Source organism: Anser anser (assembly GCF_964211835.1).
Source record: "Anser anser genome assembly, chromosome: 1".
Classification (NCBI taxonomy): domain Eukaryota; kingdom Metazoa; phylum Chordata; class Aves; order Anseriformes; family Anatidae; genus Anser; species Anser anser.
The window spans coordinates 169,751,345-169,763,381 of record NC_139720.1 but is presented as its reverse complement, the minus strand read 5'-3'; positions in this window follow the sequence as shown (position 1 = coordinate 169,763,381).

The window sequence follows — 12,037 nt, the reverse complement described above, 5'->3', positions numbered from 1 at the left end:
TTCCAGAAACAGAAACAGCAGCCTAACCAAAAAAAAAAAAAAAGTCATCATCATCAAATTCAGCAGCTTAATCAGAACTCCAATACCATAATCTGTTACAGTAATGCCGTCAACATAGTAATGCTGAAATGAAGCCCAAATTCCCAAGTATCAGACATATATTCTAGGCAGAGCAATCTATACATTCTACCTTGGTCTTTAACACTCAGCTCCAGCAAAATAATGTCTGGAGAAGCTGTACTAATTGCTGGATGATCTTTAGCTTCTTGCCCCAGCTAGCTCCTGCATCCCACTCTGGCTTCACCCTCTAGGTGTGATTTGAAACCTAATTCTCCTTGCACTTTTCCCCAACTATTAATTAACTGCAATGCCTTTTCTACATGTTTTCTGGGGTAGACTAAGAACACCTGCAGCTTCATGGAAAGAATCATAAGTCCTTTCCATCTACCAAGGAGAGGACAAATGTTTGGTACATCTACCAGTGGTGTACCAAACATACCAAAGGATGACAGAAAGAGCTTCTTCAGATACACTGCAGATAAAACTAACTCTAGAGACAATGTAGGCCCACTAATGAATGAGGTGGGTGCCCTGGTGACAGAAGATAAAGAGAAGGCAGAGTTACTGAATGCCTTCTTTGTCTTTGTCTATAATGCCGGAGGCTGTCCTGAGGAGCCCCATACCCCTGAGGCCCCAGAGGAAGTCAAAATAAAGGAGGAGTTTGCCTTGGTTGATGAGGGCTGTGTTAAGGACCGATTAAGCAAGGTGGACATCCATAAGTCCATGGATCCTTATGGGATGCATCCGCAGGTGCTGAGGGAGTTGGCAGAAGTCATTGTTAGGCCACGTTCAATCATCTTTGGTAAGTCATGGGTATCAGGAGAGGTGCCTGAGGACTGGAGGAAAACAAATGTCACTCCGGTCTTCAAAAAAGGCAAGAAGGAGGATCCGGGTGACTATAGACCAGTCAGCCTCACCTCCATCCCTCATAAGGTGATGGAACAGCTTATCCTTGGCATTGTCACTAGCCATATCAAGGATAAGAGGGTCATTAGGGGCAGTCAACATGGCTTCACAAAGGGGAAGTCATGCTTGACCAACCTGATAGCCTTTTATGAGGATATAACCAGGTAGATAGATGATGGAAAGGCAGTGGATGTGGTGTATCTTGATTTCAGTAAAGCCTTTGACAATGTCTTCCACAGCATCCTCATGATTAAACTGTGGAAGTGTGGTCTGGACGATTGGGTAGTAAGCTGGACTGTGAACTGGCTGAAGGAAAGAAGCCAGAGGGTTGCAGTTAATGGGACAGAATCGAGTTAGAGTCATGTATCTAGTGGAGTCCTTCAAGGGTCGCTACTGGGACCAGTGTTGTTCAATATATTCATCAGTGACTTGGATGAGGGAATGGAGTGCACCGTCAGCAAGTTTGCTGATGATACTAAACTGGGAGGAGTGGCTGACACGCTAGAAGGTGGTGCTGCCATTCAGCAGGACCTTGACAGGTTGGAGAATTGGGCGGGGAGAAACGTAATGAAATAAAACGAGGGCAAGTGTAGAGTCCTGCATCTGGGCAAGAACAACCCCAGACACCAGTATAAGTTGGGGACTGCCCTGCTGGAGAGCAGTGAAGCGGAAAGGCACCTGGGGGTCCTGGTGGACAGTGGGATGACCGTGAGCCAACACTGTGCCCTTGTGGCCAAGAAGGCCAATGGCATCCTGGGGTGTGTTAGCAGGGGTGTGGTTAGTAGGTCGAGAGAGGTTCTCCTCCCCCTCTACTCTGCCCTGGTGAGACCACATCTAGAATATTGCATCCAGTTCTGGGCCCCTCAGTTCAAGAAGGACAGGGAACTGCTTGAGAGTCTGGCGCAGAGAGTCTTGCTTGAGTCTGGCGCAGAGCCACGAGGATGATTAAGGGAGTGGAGCATCTCCCTTAAGAGGAAATGCTGGGGGAGCTGGGTCTCTGTAGTTTGGAGAAGAGGAGAATGAGGGTTGACCTTATTAATGTTTATAAATATGTAAAGGGTGAGTATCAGGAGGACAGAGCCAGGCTCTTCTCGGTGACATCCAATGATAGGACAAGGGGCAATGGGTAAGCTGGAACATAGGAGGTTCTGCTTAAATATGAGACGAAACTTTTTTACAGTGAGGGAGACAGAACACTGGAACAGGCTGCCCAGGGGGGTTGTGGAGTCTCCTTTTCTGGAGACATTCAAAACCTGCCTGGATGCATTCCTTTGTGACCTAGGTGTTCCTACTCCAGTAGGGGGATTGGACTAGATGATCTTTCAAGGTCCCTTCCAATCCCTAACATTATGTGATTCTGTGTTTCTGTGATACTGGCGATGCACACATTATTCTGTCCTAGACCTGGTCTCTGATCCCAACTTCCAAGAATAAGGAGAGGAAAAATTCTGCATTTATCATGTTCCCCCTCTAGAGGGACAGAACATCTTGAAATTGTCTATTCATGTCTACACACGCCTATTCATTGACTTCTCATTTGACCTACCTGCAAATATACTATTTGGGTATTGCTTCTCAAACTTTCTAATCACTGTTATCTCTGGGCTTAGAGCCTGTCGTTCCTGAAGTGAACAAAGCATCATAGTCTCTTCTGATTCTTTCCCACTTTGATCCCTGTTTTCTTACACAAGAGACCACAAGGGGAAAGGCTAATCTGATCTAGAACAATTTCTCTCTCTCCCTCTCACAGGAGACAGAGCCTTAATAAACATGTGTTTGATCCTTTGGAAGGGGATCAAGTAATAAAACTGCCCAGCGGAGATTTACTATGTTTTCCAAATTAATTTTAAATGCAAGATTTTAACAATCATCCATTTCCTGTATTTTCATCTATTGGAAATAATATACGTATATGAAAACTAGATTTCTTGACATTTATTACTAAAGGAGTAAGGATAAAAAGTACAAGAACTGGCTAAATTAACCTTGAAATTATATATATTTCAGCACTGTGGAAGAAATAAGATGAGAAAACTCTTCTTCCAAGCTATTTTTATAAGAAGATACCTTTTTTTTCTTTTTTTTGAAATTCCTTTACAAAACTTTTAGGAACCATCCTTCAAATTATTTGACTCTCTGAGTAGCTTAATAACAAATCACACTATATCCTTACCACTCACAGCACATCATAAGAACTGAGAAGTCATTAGCATGATTCTTACATTTTTTAAAGGATTTAGGGGATGTCTTGAAAATTACCATTTGTTACAATGGCTGAAATTCAAATAGACAAAATATAGTGGAACATTTGGGGAATCATAATATATTGGCAAGGGAAAAACCAACAAGCTTTCTGTAACAGCAAATCGTGCCTCTCTAATGTGTTAGAAGGTTCTGAAAATATTAATAAGACCGTAGATGAACGTGACCCAGTGGACATAATTTACTTGGATTTCAAAAAGCTTTGGAAAAGGTCCCTCATAAAAGAATATTAAAGATAATAAATAACAATGAAGTAAGGGGCAAAGGCTTGTCATGGATTAAAAAGTGATTAAATGATAGGAAATAAATAGTTATAACCTCAAAGAAGAGATATATTAATAACGGAGTGTCTCAGGGGTCAGTACTAAGATCGAGTTGTTTAATATATTTTTTTAATAATTTGGAAGAGGAAGTGGATTGCAAGGTGGCAGAGTTTGCTGATGACACTCTACTATTGAACATGTAACCACTTGTATAACCTTCTAGTCATCATGTCAATCTAAAGAACAGGATGTACTGGCCTGAAAGTCACTGAGGACAAGAATCCCAGTGAATACCACTAGAGAACTTCAGCAACACATGAGGAGGGAGGGAAAAGTTACAAATTTGTCTGTACATCAGCTGTACAGCTTTATTTCAAGACTTCAGTAATGATTGGTTACATGCTGGTAAACCTAGTGTAGGAATTGGGACAGAGAAATATGTCCACTTGGCCTCCATAGTAAAATTTTTGTATTACATGCTTCCTGTAGACTATCTCCAGCAAAATCTGAAGTTTGTCTGGAAAGTTGAAGAAAGCATACTTATAGGACTCAACAATCTCACTACTGCTCTACTAACAGAAACTGCCTTTTTCCTTTTCCAAATTATGGTAGCTTTGAATGTTTATTAGTCATAGCATCATGAGCAATCCCTTACAACAGCTTTTCATCCTAAGACACAAATCAAACAAAGGCATTAGCACCAGAACTAAGTATTCTGGTTCAAGATTTCACTATTTAAAAAGTTTCTCTATTGCCCATCAGTAAGGATCAAGCATCCCAAGTCTTAGCGCCAAGAGTTTCATATCCCCAAAGGATTGTACTGATTCATCTGAGACTTGACTGGAAAAGATAGCTCTTATAGTGGGATCTTCTAAAAATGCAGTCCCACTTAGTCTCAGGAACAAAATACTACTACTACTCTAGCTTCCTTTAAAAGCAAGAACAACAACAGAGTTTTCAATGCTAAGGGTGAAATAACTTATCTTTCCATAACAGCATTTTTTTTTCTATTGCTAATTCTTCTTACTGAAACATAAAGAACAGAACCTTTTCAATCTAACCATGTCTTCTGTGTCTCATGTCCCAGGATGTGTTCATCTCCCACAGGACAACATCTCTAAAAAAGAAAGGTCACAATTCATTGCTAGTAAATGTGAAATGCATTACCGTCATTCCAGACACAGTCTATCCAGAGTGGAATAAAAAGTCTGTACTCCTGAAAGGGAAAAGTTGCCTTCCAGGCTTTCCATGAAACAGGAAGAAGTAACAATAATGATCCAGATGAAAACCTCTGGCCAAATGCAGTCCCAGCCTTTCATACAAATCATACCTTTTCAAAACCAACCCTGCTTTACTCACAGACACACATATAAAGCCTTATCCACAGCTTTACCTCTTATTGCCTTCTTGCAGAAGAAAACACCCTAATATCAGATGGCTGAAGGAAGAAGTAGAGACATTGTAGACAGACCAAGGACCTTGATGCTGTTGAAACAGTGTCAATAAACAGACTTAATTTAGAGGCCAATGTAAGTGTTTGGATTAATGTGTTATGCATGACACAATAATGGTAAATAAGCTTCATCATTTAGGACACTGACTACTACTGAAGTTGCAAAGTATTTGCTTTATCTATGTCAAAAAAAAAGAATAATTATCTGATTGCTTTAGGGGGATACCATAAAGTATTTGGCTGTGGCTTCATTTGTAAGCTGACCACTAGCTCTTGAAAGGCCAGCTACTTTATCCTTTATATAATTCTCTATTATCCCAAATATCACGGGAGAAATTCAGTCCATGCACAGGTTGATGTAACTTGCAGCAACTTGACAGGTAGTTGTAAACACAAAATGAGGGACCTGACTATGGCTCAAGTCATACACATAACAAAATGTATAGTTTTAAATGCATTAAGTTTAATCAAGCATTTGATTTCAGAATTTGCAAAAAAATAAATAAAGGATCTTAGTGTCAGTCTTTATTCTTATTTTTAAAAGTGCATTAGCAAGAAATTCTACCTCTTTGTCAGCTGTCTGAGAATTACAGTATGCTGCAGTACAAACAAATATAATTACAAATATCAAGGGAAATTTAGGCTATAAGGCAAAATGAAAAAAAAAATGACTGTGGAAAATTAAATTAATAACACATTAAAGTATTAAAAAGAAATCTACTGCCTATTATAACTGAATTGTTTGCATAGCTAAAATGAAGAGACAATCTCAGTGTTTGTGGTTATGAATGTTACATGACAATCAGAAATGGCAAAGGAGAGAAATAGTGCAATTAAGGTTACAGTCTCTTATGTTTCTCCTACATATTTGCACATTGAAATTAACTTAATCCCTATCATTTTTATTTAAAGCAATGAAATTGGGATTTATTATTTATTCTACCTTACCCTTAGTTTCTAAGAGACAACACAGTGACAGGTTACTGATATAGCCATGATATGCCATGTCATGGCATATGCTGGGAACACTTTTTATGTAGAAGTCAATGGGAGTGGAATTAGTCCAGTGCTAAAAGCTTGTGAAAAAATCTCTCCCAGGATGACTTTCTCAACATCAAATAGTAAGTCTGTAGCAGAACTGGGATTGGAACCGCATTCATATCTTCTAAATCCCAGTTAATTGCCTTAATCACATGACTTACTGGAGCTCTCCTAAATAAATTCAAACATGTTCCCATCAGTTCTTCACCTGTAGACCCAGAAAGTCTGGTCAGAAGCAATTTGAGACATCCGCATCTATGAGTAATCTCTGTCAGCTGCTTTTTTTTTTTTTTTTTTTGCCAAACATACGTATGAACCATCATTCCCAAAAAAGGGAAACAAACTGAAGAGGAATTCAACAGAAGGCAAAAATCAAGACCCTCAAAAGCACATTTGTTCACATATCTTTTTTTTTTTTTTTCAATTAGTGTCTCACCAGTTAAAAGCACAATTCACTTCTTATGTGTCTGTACTGTTGCTTTCTTGCAAAAATGGAGTAAGAAAAATACAGAAGTGTTAATTGCAACTCAAAATCATCTTTCTTCAAAAAGAAAGCCTCAGAAAAAGACAAAGCTTCAAGGACAATTTTTGTGAAGGTCTGAAGGCCACCTGGACTAGCTTTGACATCTGTACTAATTGAAAAAGCAAACGAGGCCACAAAGGACTGTTCTTTGGCCATTTAATCAATTTTCTACTCAATGTATTGTTCATTCTTAGAGACTTTAATGCTAGAATTGATTTTAACAGCCATTACAGAAATATGTAAGTCAAAGGGCTCTTGACCTCTTTTAAGCTTGACCAATGAGAAAAAAAAATTAAGGGTACGTGAATAAATCAGTAACTATGATTCAAATTCCTTACTGAAAAATGCTGTCTGAATCACTCTACCCATGTGCTAGGGGTGACATGGGCTAACTGGAACACAATGTGAAAAATAGCCAGATGATTATTTCTGATAATGTCTGGTCTGGACTCTGTAAAATTATCTCTGAAACTTTCATTGATGTCAAATAGCTCACTTCAGAACAGAAAGCACACTGTTGCCAAATGTTTATAAATAAATTCCGAAACTGGATATTTGACTCAAGGAAACAGAAGAGCCCAGAAGGATGGAGAAGAATATTAAGATCTCCTTTAAGATGCTATCGGGCATGGTTATTGGATAAAAATAAAATAAAGGAAAAGAAAATATGGAAATCTGTGCTTTGCCTTGCAGTTCCACATTCATCAGTATAGAGGGAAATGCTGGGGAAGTTAAGGCTTGAATAAATTTTTCTCATTTTAGCAACTTCCTCTTAATAAAAATATTTATCAAACCTAGTACTGACATGGTACTGGCTAGAGGTGAGAAAAAGAGATAAGCTGCATTTAAAGCAGAACACACTTTAAAAGGATATGTATGAAAAATAAAATAAAATAAATAAATAAATAAATAAAAGCTATTCTTATTTTCTTACTTCTGAATGTTTGGGAAATTTTCATCTTCAATGGCAAATACTTAAAACCTGTAGGATTTTTGTCTCACAGAATAAAAGAGGTTCTGCGGAGATGAGAGTCCATTAAAAAATTATTATTAATATTATTATTTTTTATGGCACATATATAGAAAGAGAGAGCAATGGCTGTGTTACACAACATGTGGGGAGTGACTTCTTTGCCTTCTGTAACATAAGCGATTCCCTCATGCACTGCCTTCTTCTTCTGTGTTCCAGGGCAATAAGAATTTGGCCCCAATGAAACAGATTTACAGTATGACCTTTGCACACATGCATGATATATTGTGATGACAGCCACTCCACTGTGAAATATGATGCTATGATCTTTCAGTTTTTTCCCTTTGGAAGATGAGCCTTACATGATTAGATTGATAAGTATCAGTGTATCAGAAATTGTGCCAAAATAACAGCTACTGGTATGTTGTACTGTAGGAACTTTGAGGATATTGACATAGTTCTGGAAAAACAAGCTTAAGGACAAACCTCAAAAATCAAATAACACAACTGACGGATTATTTGATTCAGCTCCTGATTAAAACTTTCTTCTTTTACTGAGATACACTGACTTACAAAAGACCTTTGACACTCCACGGTAAAGTGTATGGTTGCTTTAAGATTTTTTATCGTTACCATGCATGCTTGAAATTTGTTTAGGCTGACAGTTGTTTGTCATGGGGTCCTCAATATTGTTATAGCATAAAAGGGCATTCATCAGACATTAAATACTATATCTGTTCTTTAAGGAGATTACCTGTATCTGTGATATGTTGCACTATTAAGACACATGGCATCCAATCTAGCAATTTGCATTTATCTGGAGATTTGCATACACCATAAAGCAGAAGGTTGGTGGGGCTTTTTGTTTGTTTTCTTTCTTTCTTTCTTTTTTTTTTTTTTTTAATTGGCAAACAAGGGAAGTGGGAAACAAGTGGTGGTTTTTGTTATCCCTTTCCAGTGACACTGTTAAGTGCTATATATTCATCTAAAAATGTGGTTCATGTTTGATTTTAATCTTCTTATTTTCATTCTAAAAGGTCAAAGCTAGGTTGTGCCCCATTGGCATAGCTGCTGTGAAGTAGGTAAAATATCAGTCATTCCCTCAAAAAGCTCTAAGTAGACAAAACATAACTGCTGGATGAGACAAATAGGCCGATTAAGGTAGGCTGAGAAAGATGAGTCAAGAGATAGAACAGAATGTGCAGATATATAGTGTCATAAGTTCTTAACACTTACAAAATTTACCTTTCAGCTGCATCGTGATAACCCTTTATGTTTAAGTTTCTGCATTCCATATAAACTTTGGGTGTATGCCAGGTCTTTATGCAGTCTTAGAGCACTAGATAATGTAAACATTATACTAATTTTGAATACTGTAAGTATGATACAAGCGAACTCTAACTTATCTTTTTATATGACATAGTTCTATGTATTTTTATGAAGTCTCATGTAATACCATGCCTTAAGAAGAAGAAAAATATATATACCCAAAATAATATCCAAAAGATATAAAATTAACCCAGTATTGTTTTCTTAGTAGGTTGTTGTTGTTGTTGGTGGTGGTGGTGGTGGTGTTGTTTTTGGCGATGCATATAGAATGAATTGAAAAAAGTTAGAGTTTGGGCCAGGGTACTGACACAAGATGATGTATATGTATATTATTATGTACAGCAGGGTTGCATAGCATGGCAAATAGCATGTTTTCTTACTGTATCTGTGCATGGCTTTGAGATTATGATGGGCCAAGGAGTATTTCAGTAGGTTCTTTGGAGGTGACAGGCCTGTTTTGGAAGCTAAAAGAGTTTTGTTGTACAGATACGAGTTATGTCATGCAAGGTTTGCTTTTTTGTTTGTTTTTACTATTGTTGATACAGATAAAGCTGTAATTCTGTGCAACACTGTTCATACTCTCCATAACATGATTTTGTAAAACAGATGGTTCAGAAAACAATGATAAAATTAATGGAAAATATCTAAAGGATTATTAAGGATATTTGAATTGATTAACTTAGAGCAGAGGTCAAACATTGTTCAAAGAAGCTGCTAAATCTTGTAATTCAAATACAGCTAAACATGCAGTCCCTTAGATGCTTAAAAATCTCTTCCACTTGCCTACATGTAGTCTATACTTTGAAGGCTTCTTTCACATCTCTGAATATTTGGAAAAGTTTTCAGCAGGCATAGTGCTTATATTCCCTGGCAAAACATGAGTACATTTTTGGAATAAACTTCATCTTAGCTTGAAATATTTAGCCATAAAATGAAGTGTTTTAATTTATAACATTGGACTGCTGACAGCCTTACCTACCCACAACATCAACACCCACTTCCATGGCTCCTATTTGAAGTGTTAATTCCTTGCAATATTCAGTTAATGTTAATAAATACAACATACATTCACACTTGAAAATGGAAAATACATGAATAGCCAAAAATGCAAGCTAACAATATCAGTTATAGGAAAATATTTTTTTTTAGGAAATACTGAAGAGGAACTTCACCTTGGGTTTCTTACAACTGACTTGGGATTTACTTGGCTTTGGTATTCCTTGACTTTGTATTCTTACAGTTACGATTACAATCCCTAAGCCATTTGAATGAGCATTTAATTTTCTTAAATATCTTTTTAATCTGTGAAATTTTTGATAAATTCAAATAACTGCAAGTGCAACAAATTATGAGGTTTTGATATGTTTCTGGTATTCAGGATATCATTAAATAAGGTTGTCTAATTATCTGTTTTGGTGTCAATTAAACTCTTTCAAATGCCAGCCACCCAAATTGAATAGAATTACAGAACCACAGAATCACAGAATATCCTGAGTTGGAAGGGACTCACTCCTGGCTCCACATAGGATCACCCAAAACTCAAACAATATGTCTGAAACTGTTGTCTAAATGCTTCTTAATGTTGTCTAAATGCTTCTTCTAGGCTGGGGAGCAGCCTAGAAGAGAGGGATCTGGGGGTCGTGGTAGACAGCAAGTTGAATATGAGCCAGCAGTGTGCCCTGGCGGCCAGGAGGGCCAACCGTGTCCTGGGGTGCATCAAGCACGGCATCGCTAGTAGGTCAAGGGAGGTGGTTGTCCCGCTCTACTCTGCGCTGGTGCGGCCTCACCTCAAGTACTGTGTGCAGTTCTGGGCACCACAGTATAAAAAGGACATGAAACTGTTGGAGAGTGTACAGAGGAGGGCTACGAAGATGGTGAAAGGCCTGGAGGGGAAGACGTACGAGGAACGGCTGAGGTCACTGGGCCTGTTCAGCCTGGAGAAGAGGAGGCTGAGGGGAGACCTCATCACAGTCTACAACTTCCTCGTAAGGGGGTGTCGAGAGGCAGGAGACCTTTTCTCCATTAACACCAGTGACAGGACCCGCGGGAACGGGGTTAAGCTGAGGCAGGGGAAATTTAGGCTTGACATCAGGAGGGGGTTCTTCACAGAGAGGGTGGTTGCACACTGGAACAGGCTCCCCAGGGAAGTGGTCACTGCACCGAGCCTGTCTGAATTTAAGAAGAGATTGGACTGTGCACTTAGTCACATGGTCTGAACTTTTGGGTAGACCTGTGCGGTATCAGGAGTTGGACTTGATGATCCTTAAGGGTCCCTTCCAACTCAGGATATTCTATGATTCTATGATTCTTGAACTCTCGCAGTGACCATTTCCCTGTACAGCCTGTTCCAGTGCCCAACCACCCTCTCAGTGAAGAACCTTTCCCTAACATCCAACCTGAACCTCCCGTGTCACAGCTTCATGCTGTTCCCTTGGGTTCTGTTGCTGCCACCAGAGAGAAGAGATCACCTCCTGCCCCTCTGCTCCCCTCATGAGGAATCTGTAGGACACAATGAGGTCTCCCCTCAGTCTCCTCTTCTCTAAGCAGAACAAACCAAATGACTTCCCCATACATCTTGCCTTCACCATCTTTGTAGCCCTCCTTTGGACGCTCTCTAATAGTTTTATGTCCTTTCTAAACTGAAGTGCCCAAAACTGCACACAGTACTCAAGGTGAGGCCACACCAGTGCAGAGTAGAGTGGGACAATCACTTCCCTCAACCAGCTAGCAATGCCATGCTTGTTGCACCCCTGGGTATGGTTGGTCTTTTAGGTTGCCAGGGCACACTGCTGGCTCATGTCCAACATGTCATTGACCAGAAAACCCAGATCCCTTTCTACAGGCCTGCTCACCAGCCTCTCATCATAGAACAAGGCCAAGTGCTGGGTCCTGCACCTGGGGCACAACAACCCCAAGCAGCGCTCCAGGCTGGGAGATGAGTGGTTGGAAAGCTGCCTGGCAGAGAAGGACCTGGGAGTACCGGTTGATAGGCAGCTGGATATGAGCCAGCAGTGTGCTCTGGTGGCCAAGGCGGCCAACAGCATCCTGGCTTCTATAAGAAGCAGTGTGGCCAGCAGGGCTAGGGAAGTGATTGTGCCCCTGTACTCGGCTCTGGTGAGGCCGCACCTCGAGTACTGTGTTCAGTTTTGGGCCCCTTGCTACAAGAAGGACATGGAGGTGCTCGAGAGAGTCCAGAGAAGGGCGACCAAGCTGGTGAGGGGTCTGGAGAA